At 36.8% G+C, this 4,809-nt stretch overlaps 1 long non-coding RNA gene across 1 annotated transcript in view; it reads right to left on the bottom strand.

Annotated features, from left to right (window-relative positions):
- Window positions 1-3,380: 3,380 nt before the first annotated feature.
- LOC106956088 (uncharacterized) overlaps window positions 3,381-4,809 on the bottom strand; it is a 4,605-nt gene continuing 3,176 nt past the window's right edge. Inside the window, exon 3 of the long non-coding RNA XR_001426718.1 lies at window positions 3,381-4,466. This is a non-coding gene — a long non-coding RNA (uncharacterized LOC106956088). The remainder of the gene's footprint in view (window positions 4,467-4,809) is intronic.

Below are 4,809 nucleotides of genomic sequence, written 5' to 3'. Positions count from 1 at the left end.
GACCTTTCAATTTGTTTACTCGCTGGTAGAAATGGTCGAATGCATTAAAAAAAAGAAAAGAAAACAACAAACCAAACCAACAATAAAAAAAACAGATCCCATATCAGCCAAAATTTATTTTCCCTCAACACATTAACAAACCCACATAAATGTCATCAATTAACCTTTAAACAAAACACTTTTCAACTTAAAAGATACCTACGGGGTTGATAGTCGTTTAAATTCGTCAATCACACATGGAAGGACTCTGGCGACATCTAGTGGTTGACATAATCTATTACAAGAAAGCTCTATGGACCGAGAAGCTCACGATTGAAGCTGAACGTGTGTGTGTCTACCCTAACCCAACCCATGTTCATTCTTCAGGTAATCCTTTATATAAAGAACAAAAACCGCTAAGCTAAAATCTAATTACGAAGTGAATGCTACCAGTCAAAATTTGCATTAATTTCACGATTTCACTGCTTTTGCAGCTGCTACATTCGCGCCGCTACTCTGTTCCGCTTCTCTTTCACAGTTACTTGTGCAACTTTACTTCGTTTCTCAGCAACAAAATACAGCCCATCGTTATTTATTGAAGATTTTACATTTCCAAAAACACAGGAATATAATGTTTCGTTTCGTTTTGTACGTTTGGAAGCTCATTCCCTCTCACATAATCGGAAAAGCCGGGGAATGGCGGCGCTTTTGACATTTCTCTGAAAAATATTTTAGCATAACTCCGGTTATACTTGGCCTATTAACACAATTTAAAAGATGGTGTGTAGTTTATAATGTGCACTTTAAGCTCAAGTTGAAATTGAGACTTAGGGAGCCGGAGTCTTGCTGCTACGTAGTAACGAACTAGATGTTAAAAAGAGCCGTCAGGCTATGGACCCCTATGGTTCAACAGATCAATACTCGCGGATGAAAAATCGATACTTTCCGAGGGCGGAAAATATCGATATATATCGCCGAATCGATTAATTTATTCAGCCCTAGTTAGCATAGCAACCAATAATGTCGTACAAACCGTTTTCCTGTAAAGGTGAGTTGTTTCTCTGCCATTAGCACATTTAGCAGCACAAGGATTACTGACAGCGCTAAGATCCTCCTCCTGGCTCTGATTGGTTGTTTTTAACCGGCCTGGTTCATTTGTGTAGGCAGCAATAGCAGCACAAGGAGAAAATGGAGGAGCTCACTTAATTTAGATAAATAAATAAATAAGTAAGTAAGTAAGTAAGTATGTATGTCACCTAATGCCGAGATCGACTCAAAACCTTCCGCGATCAATGTATTGCACCACTGCTCTAGCAAAGTACGAACAGTTCAGAAACAATGGGAAATGGGAATAAAGCTATTTATTAACTGATTAAGTCGTATTTTAGATTGTTCTTGAAAAACTAATCAGTCACGGCTGATTAGCGGGTCCACTCATGGCTGCACATGCACCCATTGATTCTTTACAGCAGACAGCCGCTCCTCACAGCTTCTTGCAGGTACCGCGTAACCCCTCTAAATCTTTTAGGGCTACGCAGTACCCGACTGTACCTGCCTACTTTCACCCCTGATTGGAGGTACAACACTTTTAGAGATGATTTCGAACGATTTTAGAAAGTTTTCCATTTCCAGTAAAAATGATTCTTACTATCGGTTGGGGCCTTGGGTATCTCATCACAAAAGGAGTAGAAAAACTCCTGGGATACAAAATTAAAGATGAAGACTTTCCAGAAGAGAGCTCATCTGATGAAAGATTTAGGAACTTTTGTTTTGAGGATGTTGCCGAAGACAACTTAAAATACAGTGATGTGTCAGTAAAAGACAACGTAAAAGATGAAGGACTTTTAGTAAAAAGCAAAGAGGACTGGAGATGGAAATATTTTTGTTTTGAGGAGATTGTCCCTGAAGACGAAAAGGAAGCCTCCTCTAAAGTTCAGGAAGTAACCATCAAAACTAATTTTACATCTGAGGACACAGTTGCTTTGCAAAGTGTCTGTGTTCCTGAAATCAAAATAGAGCTGCCTTTGGAAGCTTGCACTGGGGATACGGAAATAAGGAGTGAAAACACTTTAGAAAACTTCAATGACGTAGCTTTGGAAAGTGTTGATGTTCCCCATAAAGACATGGACCTGACTGTTAAAGCAAGCACGGACGCAACAAACAACGATGTTTCCTCAAAGGAAGTTCACCCTGGAAACATATGTGCTGGGACAATTGTGTCACATTTTGACGATATCTCTGAGTATTTTTCACCATACAAATGGCCATCTTCAAAAGAAAGCTCAGATGACATTCCAACTGACCCTGAGTATTTTGACAGCATTGATGCTTAAGAGCTTGATGCTTCCTCTAAGGATGAAGAAGTTCGTTCTGGAAACATAAATGGTGAAAATATGTGGGGACATTTTGACTTTGGGCACCACTGCTGTAGAGTTTAAACATTGGGGCCACGACAAACCAAACTGTGATACCAATGGAGTCATGGAGAAAGAAGACCATTGCTGATTCAGTAAGTGTCATGACAATGTCGGCGCAAGGGGCGGGCAGAAGGTTCTGGAGGGCCGGCAGAGCGCTCGGAAGGGGCTCTGGGAGGCGGGGACTCGGAATAGATACTTGAAGTCAATTTTTTTCTTTTGATTTTTAGTACTCTAACTGCATTTTTTCTATAAAGTGTATTACCAGAAAAGAGCAGAAAAATTTCAGCCCGTTATGTCTAATGGTTTTTGAGATTTTGGGGGGTAGGTGTACCTTGCCATACACCCACCTTTGAGAAGAAAAAGATGGGGTTTTTGAAAGCTTATTACTTAAAAAATAAATCAATGTGACACTTATTTGTAATGACATTCTTTAAATATATATAAATCATATTGCAAAACATGAAAATGCACATTATAAGTAGCTTACTTTAAAAATGAAGATTCTTCTTCATAAATATTATATAATAATAATAATAGTTATTATTATTATTATTATTCAATTATTTTTGAAATATTAATTATTTCAAAATAATTATTATTTTGAAAAATTAAGTAATTTCAATATTGACCCCGACAGTACACATGGCATTTTTGGAATACCATATTAAAAAATATATGTTGAAACCAAGCCCCAAAAACTATTTTGCCCAGCCTGCTGTGTGTTCTTAACATGCTCAATTTTTTTGTAGGGGTCTGGGACAATTAAATAAAAATTTATTAGGTCCAAAGCTAATTTGACCGACGGAAAAAAAATTCAAAAATTGACAAAATTTAGTATTTTTTTTTTGCTGCTGAATAAAATAAAGGCATGCCTTTTTGGCCATCCTTAATAGTTTCCTTGATATTGCTGGTGGGAAATAGGGATGTTTTGCTTGATTTAAAAAAAAATCTAATTTTAGAGAATTTTTAACTTGCACCAAAATGTTTATTTTTTATGCATTTAATTGAAAGTTCCTTCCTAGAAGTCAATAAGGCTTCTGTATCAGATAAAGGCATTTATTTATGGCTATCTCTATTAGGATTTTTTATATTGCTGGCAGAAAATAGATTTTTTTTTTTTTTTTAGATTTATTTTTTTATGGAAACTTCCCTTATCCGACCATCTAATAAGAGCTGAAGTATTGCTGGCTCCAAAGACGACAGAGAAGACGTGCAGCAGCGACTGGAGCTCCGGCAGGAGAGGTGACCGTGTAACACTTATGACACGATTACAGTTAATAGGACAGACAATAGGACCAGTGCTAGGTTCGGGAGTAGGGAGAAGTGTAAGTGGATTAATGACCACAGACCAGAAAATAAGTTTAAACTGCCAGCTTATTATTTGTTGAAAAGAAAACAAACAACAATATTACAAACAGTTGACATACAATGACACAAAATTCAAAATAGTTTCCCTGTTTCTTCCAGAATATTTTATTTAATCCCTGTTTTGAAATTTAAACATAATGTTAGGTATTAAAGAATACTATTTATTCAAACCTAGGTAATAGTTATATTTAAGTTCAAGATAGTACTGTTAATCTATTTAATTTACAGTTTATTTTTAATCTTTTTAAATCTATTTTAGTTTAGTGTTCTTTTTGAGAAGTTAAGGTTTTTTAATTTCCTGTTTTAACCATTTCTTGTTTCTATTTTAAACCCAATGGACAATTTCACATTCCACACACTGTAACAATGGATATTGAATGTGGTTCGAGAAGAAAAAAAAACTAAAACACAACAGAAACAATCCAGCAAAAGACCGAATAACTTGTGCTTCAAATCAATGTCTTTTCTCTCTGATGATCCTGAAGGGTAAATCCCGTTTCTCTGAATCCACTGCTATTTCAGCAGGGAAACATGGGCAGGTCATACCAGTTTGGATGATTTGCAATGTCCAGCAGAGGGCGTAGCTCCTGCTAGACTGCGGTCACAGGGCAACCTGGGTTACGGCTCGCCATCTTGTTTCTCACTAGCGGAATCCAACTCAGCAATCGACTCGGAATTTCCTGGTCCAATTTCCAGCAGAACCTTAAAGGCCTGTTTTAATAACCAACAAAGCATAATAAAAGTTCGTTTAACTTCGCTTGGTACTGAATAAAATAATGTACTCGCTGATTTGGCGGCTGAACATCCATCTGTGAGTGCGTGTTCCTGTGTGTGGGGGAAGGCCGTTACTTCGACGGTTTTTTAACATAAAAACAACATAAATGCGCTACTTTAGCTTTCCGTTTCAATGAAATAAAAATATCTTACAAATACATTCTTCTCAGAAAATAAAATACACTTTTTAACTCACCAAGTCTAGTTCTGTAACATATAACACTCCCGAACGCAGTCAGGTTTAAAAAAATGCGGAAAGCCCCTTCTCCAA

This window comes from Poecilia latipinna, unplaced genomic scaffold (assembly GCF_001443285.1).
Source record: "Poecilia latipinna isolate Pla-1442-1.1 unplaced genomic scaffold, P_latipinna-1.0 Scaffold787, whole genome shotgun sequence".
NCBI classification, from domain to species: domain Eukaryota; kingdom Metazoa; phylum Chordata; class Actinopteri; order Cyprinodontiformes; family Poeciliidae; genus Poecilia; species Poecilia latipinna.
The sequence above is the reverse complement of the archived record's forward strand: the minus strand, read 5'-3'. Positions and strand labels throughout refer to the sequence as shown.